This window comes from Dromaius novaehollandiae, chromosome 14 (genome assembly GCF_036370855.1).
Source record: "Dromaius novaehollandiae isolate bDroNov1 chromosome 14, bDroNov1.hap1, whole genome shotgun sequence".
Classification (NCBI taxonomy): domain Eukaryota; kingdom Metazoa; phylum Chordata; class Aves; order Casuariiformes; family Dromaiidae; genus Dromaius; species Dromaius novaehollandiae.
The window spans coordinates 14,901,941-14,912,494 of NC_088111.1; the positions used below are offsets into that span (position 1 = coordinate 14,901,941).

Here is a 10,554-nt window from a genome sequence, read left to right on the forward strand (position 1 = left end):
TTGGACTGCTCACTGTTTCAGGCAAGGAAGAGAAAGGGCTGATATTCCCCACTACTGCCTCTCTTCAAAGCCTGATGTTAGGCTTTGAAAACAGTACCCCTATTTAATTTGCTCCACTGCACTAAAATGTCTCCACACTGTGTTTTCTCACTTGCATCTGTGTTCGAATCTTTTCTCACAGACATTTTGATTGAAAATGCTTAACATGCAGTGGTTTCACTAAGTGGTTAGCAGAAGCAATTAGGGATAAGTTCAGTATCTCTTCTGCAGCTTACAGGGGGCCAAACTGGCCCACATCTTATCTTGAAACCTGAATAGGGAAAAAACCTTTTTCAGTAGCTCCTTCCCAGTACAGCTCCTCTGCCCTTGAAAGTACTTGCGTTTATGTGCACGTCCTTACCGACGTACACCAGCAAAACGGCCAGCCATGGCAAAATGTCCTCGCAAGGAAAAGGCTCTGTAACTCCGCAGCAGGCTGTTGAGTCACACCGTCTGCCACAAAGTCCCCTTTCTAGGGTCCTATTGCCACCCCTTTCCCGGACCATGCAGGTTTTATCGAAGAGGCGCTGCCGGACGGTGAGTTGTGGCTCCAGCCCCCTCTACAGCTGCCTCTTAACCATGATGTGGCCCTGGTTGGTGAGTCCCCGTCTTGCGATGTGACGGTGGGTGTCATAGCTGGAACAGGCACCAGAGGAGAGGCCTCTTCCTGCTCACTTCTCACAGTAGAAATTTCCTCTCTCAAAGAAAGTCTATATAAAACTGTACATCCGAATATGACTGGTGGCATGGTAGGTCAAATAACTTACCAAGGGCTCTTTGGAGCTGCTCTTGCTGCTCTTCACCCAAAACAGGAACAAAGAATTCTTTCCATTTTGAAGCTTATAGGCTAAAGCTTAAATACTAAATATATATATATATATATATAAACCTTCAACATGCAATGCTGTATTTTATAAAACCATGGCAAACAAAATATATTGAGAGCACGCCAAATTCTTCCTCCTCAGTCCTACTCTTCTCACTAGGCACCTATTACAGAGCTGGGAATACTCCCTGCTGCTATCTAGGTTTTGATGCTAGTTTGCTTTTGTGAGACATAAAAAAAAGAAATAAAAGTTACAGCAAATTAATAACTCTCTTCTGCTGAATATGTTATTTCTATTAAAATTTTAAAAGGGTTTGAAGTGACAGTAAAGTGTGGTCTTTTTTTAGAGTGGTTTCCATAACACTACACAAGAGTTGCCAATGGCACTTAGCCTTTTCATACACACACACAGCTATTTAGCTGACAACAGTGTTTAAGCCATTAAACAAGATAATATTGCAACTGTTATGCAGTGGTAAAGCTCTCTCCTAAAAGAAGTATTTGGTATTTTATGCTGAAAGTCGACATTTGTTCCATATTCATTTATATTTTCTTTATTAGAAATGTATAATTTAATGTAATATTCAAGGCCCTTAGGAGATACACTCTGTTACCTATAAAACATTCATGCCCATTGAACACTTTTTTTGGTGCCAGTTCTTGGCTTTGTACATCTGCTATACAATGCTGAGTATTCTAACTAACAACGTGCCTTAATTGAGTTTAGGTGTTTGTCATTTATTTAAATTTGGTAGTGTGAATAATTTATTTCAATTTACATTTTAATTATTTTACCCACTTTTTTGGGAGTAACCTCATTTTCTAGCTTCTAAAAAAATAATCGGCATATGTTTACTGCAGCAGCATTCACACTTACTAAATTCTCTGAGAAGTTTGCTTCCAAACTGAGAAATACTAATGAATTATTCCTATATCAGGCGCCAGCTGGAATTAAATTAGGATGCCCAAACCTAAAAGAAATCTGACCTTCTAATACCTAACAGTCCATAGAACTACCTCAGTATCTTTCATCTGCCCTGGCAAGCTGGACTAATCTGCATTTAAGAATGACCAAATATGAATAGTTCTGCAGTCAATGAGGGTGTCTATATAGTTATTTATTATCTGTAGTTAAACAGTATGTTGCCACATCATGTATGGTATGGACTTTCCTGTGGTGAGGGGTCTCTTTTCCAGGAGTGTTTCTAACCAAAAAGAAAAAATGTTTTTATGTTTTCTTAGTCTAGTATGTGCAAATGGACTAAGCCAGGCATTTCTTTTCCCCATAATTAATAGAAAATGAAGGGCTAAGATGTGCATTTGATTTCCAAGCTGTGCTCATTTTGTTTAGGGGCTTGACAAGTGAGGAAATAGAAGCACATACCATCTAGGAGAAGCATCTGATTTGTGATACACTCAAAAGGTGACAGACATGCCCTGAGTGCAGCTGGAAGTGCACGTGCTGCACAGTGCGGTGAATTGGTAGTGTGTTTCCTGGGATAACCTCAAAGAAGTCCAAGCCCAAGGGATTTATGGCCTCAGAAAGAATGGGGATTTGGGTGCGAAACCAACAATAATTTGAAAAGTATTATTTATTTATTTATTTACTGATCAGCAAAAGCTAATTGCTCATTCTGTGAACAATCAAGTTCTTTTAAAGGTGGGTCTGAGAAATAGAGGTACCCCAAAAACAGGGAAAAAAGTGGTAAATTGATTAAAACTCGCAGAGTTTTAATCAGTTTAAGTGGTAAGCCAGCAATGTTGACTGCACAGCCAAAGGACTCACCAAAATATGAAAGTTTCACGGTCTTCTGCCCTTTCCGAGTTATCCAGCTGCAAGGAGAGCATAAATAGTCTACCTAGAGCTAGAGTTGTTTTCTTACCGGGGTGGAAAACTCAAACGCTTTCAAAAAAGAGTAGTGTCCATAGGAAAGCAGCTAATTTTATTTACAGAATATTTAACATTTTAAAGGATTCTGTTCATATCTGAAGTATAAGCCCTGAGCAGTTAATATCAGTGAGTTGACCTAGTTCTTGTGCTGTTTCCTGGGCATTAGTCACGAGCTCTGCTCCTGCAACCGCGTGTGTCAGTAGCTCAACCCGCTTCGCCGGACCTGCTCAGGTGCGTACTCAGTTGCAGGACTGAAGTGCTCAGGGCTCATCAGCTTAACCCCTGAAGTGCTGCTGCTTTTCTAATGGCATGGTTTGGTAATTCGTTCACCAAAAGCTTTTGTAACAATTCTCTCCAACTCTTTATGGGTTACTTGTGCATTCAGCCTCAGAGTCTAGCTGAGTCTTAATGTTAAGACATACAGTATGATCTGATTTTAGAAGAGCTTAGTATCTAAGAAAATTATCTGAAGTCTGAATGCAGCTATTACAGAGCATCTCTCCCCATGACAGCTGCCTCTGCAGATTTCAAAATGTTACCGGGAGAAGCACTGGCCCCATTTTACAGATGGCTGTTAGTGACTGAGATGGCTAAAGTACTTCTACAGCAGAAAGATGTGTGTTCAACAAAGGGCAATAAAACTGCTCAGCATTAAGTATGTAAAGATTTTTCTTCAGCAGTAAAGTCAATTTGTGACATTTTGCTATCAGTCTTGAATGCAGGCATGCATAAACACATACACCTGTGTCTCTTTAGTCATCACTTGTTATTTTTTTATACTCTTTTCGAAGTACCATGTAACTATAAGTAAAAAAAAACATGCATTATTTTCAGCATGAACATCTCCGTTCCCTGGATTTCTATGAGTGTGTGTGTGTGTGTGTGTGTGTGTGTGTATATATATGTGTGTGTGTGTATATATATATATATAAATTCAGCACTTTCTTTTTTTAACTCATGCATATCTTTTCATACCTGCAATTGCACCCTGAGATGTTATGATCTCACTGGTCTCTCGATCTATAGCTACATAAATGTTTCTCTAGGTAAATAAATTTCACCCCATTTTACTTTAAAATGTAATTTTTTTCAAATTCACTTTTACTGCTAAATATAGCACATAACGACCCATCCATAAATGAACACCTTGAGAGTGGAAAATGGTAAGCCAGAGATATTATTAGTAATAAAACCCTTCATCCTTTAGCTACAACAAACTCCATGCATATCTTTGTTTTGAATGTCAGTTGAGACCCTGTCCCAAGCAGGCAGCTGTAGTAAAATACCAAACCGAGCAGAAGTGGGGTATGGGGAGGGTCCTCTGACAAGCAGCGACCCAGCGGGTTTTCATGCGGGCGCAGGGACAACCGTCCCGGTTGAAACTATGCACTGTGGCTGTCCGGGACTAAAAGCCCATTCTGCAACGTGGACTGTGGAGCAGGCGCTGCTGCTGGGCGCTGCAGTCCCGGGTGCTCCCCACCAACCAGCTGCAGAGGCAGCCGCCCCGAAACTTGCGCAAAATTCGTTTTGAGGTCGGCAGGTTCTTTGCTTGAGAAAAGTTTGATCTGGCTTGTTATGGGGTGCAATGAAAGATCAGCCTGTTTTTCACTGCAGCAATTCCAGCAAAGGAACTGATGAGCTCGGCAGATGGCTAAGTGCCTTGTTGAACCAGAGCCATATCAGATCCCCGCACACATGGAAACAACTTGGAGAATGATGATGGCAAGCCCAGGGATGCAGACTTCTGAAAAGCGAGGTGCTAGATCTGCACGGGAAGGGGCAGAGCAGGAACGTGGCGAGCGGCATCACTCCACCAAGTGAGCGGTAGGGACCAGCCACCGCTGCAAATTCAGGGTGCTGCACAGTCCAATCCACAGACCTCTTTACAGGGCCATGCCTCAAGCCACATGCTCCCTAACAGAGGCAACTCTTTACTCAGGCCCTTACAAACCTCTGTCCTAAATGCTGTGATCGCAGTAGATTTATCTTCGTAGCCATGATGGGATGTAACACGGAGCTACCCATGAGCTGTGCTGAATATACAATATACAGAGTTGCCTGTCTTTCAGACTTGCTTGCATCCTAGCAGTAAGAGCATTAAAAATAATTTTTGTACAACATGACTTCTATTTTGAAGGTCACAAGCAGAAGACCTTCCTGAAAACTAGATAAAATGTTCCCAGCTCACATTGATTAATTTCTATATGAAAAATTCCATTTTTGGCCAAAGAGTGTAATAAAATATATCACTAAAATCTTGAAAATGGAAATCAGTTGTTGAAAAAAAAATCTGACAAATTTGAAATACCTCATTTCACACGATATTTTAATTAATTTTTTTTAATATAATGGTCCAAATTCTTAGACATTTGGTGGACAATTCTGAGACTAGTTCTTTGTCCTATTACACTTTCTATCCAATATTGGATATACACAACTAATGAGCAAGTGGTAAGACTGGGAGAAAGGGAAGTTACTGTGAAAGCACGTGTTTGACTCCGAGGAGCTTTTCAAGCGCAGATTTATTCCAGATAGGGATTAATATGAAGGGTATGTTACTTGATGGCTCTGAACCTACCCCCATTTCTCTCTTTACGTAGTGGATGTGCTGGGAGAAGGCTCACAGCACACTCTTTCTCTAAGCCTCCTCTGTTGGAAACAGGATATTAAAAGCTCCGCAATAAAGCAGATTCTGCTTGTTGTTCAGTAACCTTGTAGCCTTCAGCCCTGTTCTAAAATCTTGCAGCAGCCACGTTCCCAAGCAGGCATCAATGATTTGTATCAGAGAGGAAGAAGGTTATTAAAGATACACCAGAGGAAACAAAAAAAGGGAAGCTAACCTTGGAGTAGCCAAATGGATAGGGACCCATTGGTTCAACTCCTAGCCCTCATTACTTGTTCCTTTCCATTGCTGAATTTAATTTTCTTTACATAATTCTTGCCAGCCCCTGCTCTGGCACTGCAGGCTGGCTTTTTAACTTGATTAGTGGCTTTCGTTCACTGTCTCTACTGGGAGGGGATTTGAGGCTGGGGAGTGAGATGAGGCAGTTGGGGAAATAATGCTGCTTTCCCATCTGGGCTCCAGCAGGACTTTCTGGATGAAACCTATCAATCATGGAAAAAGGTTTATCAGCACTGCAAGAGCTGAGGAAAGCATATGTTTTCTTCCCACCTTTGCTATTAGTCCGTCCTCTCATTTCAGGGCTGCGTTCTCGTTAGCAGCAGCCTCTTCGTAATGCGCAGGAGGAGCTCTGCCGCCGGCTGCGCTGGGGAAGGAGGTGCCCGACGCAGCTGCCCGGGCAGCAAGGGCGAGCGGAGGCGGAGGGAAGCGGGGTGAGGCCCAATGCATTGAGCTGCTGCGGGCTGCTCCGATTGCGGGACTGAAGTGTGCACGTGTCGAGCTTCTTCTCTGGAGTACACAACTCATTGGTAAGCCTTCGGAGCTTTTTAACTGTTCACAAATTCTGGATGAGAAGAATAACCTCACTTTTCTGAATGCCATGGATCATCAGGGTGAGAACAGGTTGGTCTAGAGGACATTGCAGCCCTGATGCCTTACTGCAAAGAGAGAGGAACAAGCTGAGAGATTGCAAGTCCAACCTGGAAGAAGGAAAAGGTCCAAGCCCTCACAGCACACGGAGCGCTCACAGAGGACAGCAGTGACAAAACCTTGAGCTGCGATGATTTCACAGAGGCTCTAGGGGACTGCCACGGTGCAGGGGGCTAAAGGACATAATCTGATCCCAGTTGCTGCAGCATAGATCTAGAATAGCCCATTTAATCCAAACTATACTTGTGTCATTGTGAAGAACAAATGGGAGCACATCAATCCTCCGCATGCGGTGGCCCTTCCTGCTCACCGTTGGATCTGCTGCGTTAAATCTTCCTGCACACCTGCACGTGTGGAGCCGTTTGCCAGCCCCATTGCTGCTAAAAGAGCCACCTGAGGCTCCTCGTGTGATGGCTGCTCATTCTGCTGTTGGAAACGAAGAGCATGTTTCACCTTGCCTTTTAATTTTGATCTGGAATGACGACTCATTCTCATGTATCACTGTAAAATCGATCTGGAATGCGAAATTCATTCCAAGTAAGTAATGGGCATCCAAATTAGTCCAAGTGTAATAGAAGAAGCATTAACTAATTCCAAACATTTGCATTCTCCTGGCCCTACTGGAAGGCTGAGAGTTGCTTAGTGCTTTTAAATCACTCCACTGTGCTCTCTTATTAAATGCCACAGTTTTCAGCCCCATATCGCATTATTACCATTGTTGTCCTTTAGGGGTTGATGTTAATGATGACTGAAAGAGCTTAATGAGTGTGTGCCTTGAATAAGCTCCTTATACACCTTATAAAATAATTACTCACATTTTATTGAAAACTCCACAGGGCCAAGCTCACAAAAGCAGTCAGCGGTGCCAATTTAATACGATACGGTACACTGCTTTACTCAAATAAGGCCTGATCCTACAGAAGTTCACCTTCATCACTACAAAGGACAGCAGAGTCGCACCTACAGCTGCCGAGCACAAGGCTGCCGAATAGCCCAAGTCCTGAGACGCTGAGCAATGGCAATTGAATTTAAGGATCACAAAACATCCTCTTGGATTGGAAGTGATCTTGTATGGCAAGAGAAATAGGATTTGAATTCTAACAGCACAAAGACACTTGATGATCTCTGATGATAAGTAACCTGTCAATAGCGTGTTAAACATTCTTCAAATAGTGCTTAAAGCTAGTAAGCGCCCTTTTCCTATCTTGTTCCCATCCAGCACAGATCAAAATTGTTGACCTATTAAAGAAAGAATGAAAGATATTCACAAGAGAATGACTTGCGGTGTCCTCTGGGATGCAATGTGGTCTCTGCCTTTAACGGCGCACAGCGGCAGCTCGTCCCTCTTGTACAGGCTATAGAAAGGGCTTAAATAGGTATGAATGACAAAGAAGTGCCTTTTGAGTGTGTGATGGGATCAGTTTCTCATCACAGGAGCATTTTGTGCTTCTGTGAGGAAAACGGTCGCATGATTCACAGTAGGTGCTTTGCTTTCAATACAATTGGTTGGAAAATTAGAATTTGGAAATTTCTCATCTTTAAGCAAAAAGCTTTCTCGTCTATCTTTGAGGAAATATTCTTTAAGTCTGAGCAAAATAAAAGGAGGAAGTCCAAATGAAATACTCCCATAACATGCTTTGACTGTTATGAAACATCATTTTCTGGATGAAATAAAAACCCTCGTGAAAACATTTTCAGCCAGTGCCAGTTTTTAATTATTATTATTTATATTGCAGAAATACCCAAGGATCTCATCATTTCAAAATATACCCTTCAACAGAGTGTGTCTCTTTTACTAATGGGCATATGAAAACCCCTTTCAAAACACTTACTGAACGTGTGCAAGAAATATGTATCAGGACCCCCAGGGACCAATGTGTCAGCAAAGCTCTTTGCCTTTTTCTCTCAGTGTCTCTCTCCCATGTCAAAGTAGGAATTTTGCAATTACTGATGAGATCTGAGCTGCAGCAGACTGGACCAAAACAACCAAGAAAACCACCAGAACCCAGATCCCAGAACTCTTTTGTGGGAAAAATTCCGAATTTTGTGTTAGCACAAAGTCAGTGTAAGAAAAATCATGGAAAGGTTGGGAAAAAAAGGAAGATGAAAGAAAGGGTGGGATTTTTTTTTCCTCTGCCTTATGGTTTCTGAGCCTTTATAGTACACTGGTGTCATGTTTTGCAATTTTTTCTTTGTAACCATGGGGGTTAAGAGTATGTTTTTAAATAAGAGTTACATATTTTCTTGCTGAAATTAGGCTTTCCAAAACGTCAAATATTGAGACAGTCCCAGCAAAAAGGAGACACTGGCAGTACTGCCCTCACTCCATGAGAAGAGAGCTTTCACAGAGAGGGAGGCTGAGTCTGCAAAGGTCTCATTTTGATGGCATGGCAAGTGTATCCAGCCACCAGCTTTTTCTATGGACTGGAGCTAACACGTTTTTCTGCGGCAGAGAACACCAAAATGTCCTCTTCTTGGTGCCAATATGCAAAAGTTAACAGCTTTAGATGGACTTCCTACAAGAGATGAGGTGTGCAACCGTGTGTGCAAGTACTTAGCTGATGACGAGCTTGTGGAGTGGCATATGTAAGCATAATCAGCCATTTCCCATTATTTCTACGACATTTCCGGGCTCCCACCCATGGCTGCTCATACCCCCACCCAGCCACAGCCTCCGGGCCCTCAGTGATGGAACAGGCCACAAGCAATTGCGTAAGCGCTTGGCAAAAGGTCGTGGTTGGATGAGGGGCAGGTGAGAGAAGGAACCTCCCAGAATGAGTCAGCATCAAGAAGAACAGAAGCGGTCTCAGTCCGTGGAGGAGGTGCTTTAGGAGGTTTCCATCCTTCTCCCTGCAGCATGTTATGGGACCCACACAAGCTCCTGCCCAGCCATGGTGCTGCAGCTGTCGATCGGAGGAATCTGCTTCTGCTGAGAAAAATGTCTAGCAGGGACCATGGCTTAATCACATGTATTTGCTCCAAGCATTTACTAGTTGTGCCTACGAAATAAAATAAACAGCCCTAGCAGAGCAAATAGCAAGAAGTTAAGATGGCGAAGAAAAGGCCTGCTGAAGAAAAATGGGATGGTCCAGTAAAGTTAGGTGCAATCATATCTCCCATGTTTCACCCTTACTACTCTAGCTTACAACAGGGAGACAAAACAGACCGCGGGAGGGAAGGAAGGCAGCGCTGAGGATGCCACCCCTCTGCACGAACGGCGGCTGTTCCCAGGGGCGTCTGCCACAGGCAGCCACACGTGGGCCGCCGAGGTAGAGCTTGGCACGCCCGCAGCTCGGCGGCCTGAACGCAGACCCCTGAAGCCAGCGTGCCCCGGTGCGGTCACTGGCCTTGTGTGTCCTCAAAGTCGGGGCGGGGGTGACACTCAGCTGTCTGTCTGCAGTTTCTCATCAGGAACTCTACGAGTTTACCTAGAAACCGTATCATTAGGCAGGTGCGGGGCAACTGCTCGGTGTAATCCAGTAGAACACAATCATCACCACGTTTTCATTCCCCTGCCCATCACCTTCCATTTTTAATCTTCAAAGACCCCTTGATGAAACAGCTGCTTAGACTTAATTAAACAACAGCATTATATAAACACGTTCTTTAGTTTTGCTAGCTGAACAGAGTATTTTTCTTCAAAAGCTTTTCTGCCAAAGCTGGCCTTGCTGCCCCTTGACTTGTCTTTGCTCCAATTACCACTCCAGTTTAGTTGATTAATTTGTAGCCACTGGCAAACATGCACAGTTGGCAGGACATCATTCCATTTCAGTGACAAGCACTATAAAAAGATCATTATTTTCATTAGCATAAATAACTGCATGTTGATAGAACTCTGGTTTCTGAAAATAGGTTAAAGTCTTAACTGTCTTTATTCATTACACAGATGTAATTGGAAGTAAAATTATCACATAAGTGAACAATAAGCTATCAATGTATAATGCTTAATGACTGAATGCAGTCCAGCAACTGTCTGGAAAGATTTTTTTCTCACAATAAAACATTCAATAAATGTCTACATAGATGCACACTGATTTTTGACAAACACAATTTTGACGGTATATTAAAAGATTCACTTGAAAAAGAATCACATAGTAAATAAAGGTGTTTTCTATTGCATTACTATTGTTTTCATAGGGCATACAGATATTATTTTTCCAGTCACTGGACCAGATTGGATGCTTTGAAAGCTTCTGTGCCCCCCAGCTCAATTTTTTCTAGCCTTCTGATCAATTGCATTCCTAGCGG

General features: G+C 42.7%; 1 protein-coding gene across 1 annotated transcript in view; it reads left to right on the forward strand.

Moving 5' to 3' along the window:
* Positions 1-10,257, forward strand: part of TMEM114 (transmembrane protein 114) — a 73,745-nt gene extending 63,488 nt beyond the window's left edge. The window contains exon 7 of the transcript XR_010391655.1: positions 5,959-10,257. The gene's annotated coding sequence lies outside the window, so the exon portion shown is untranslated. The remainder of the gene's footprint in view (positions 1-5,958) is intronic.
* Positions 10,258-10,554: the final 297 nt, after the last annotated feature.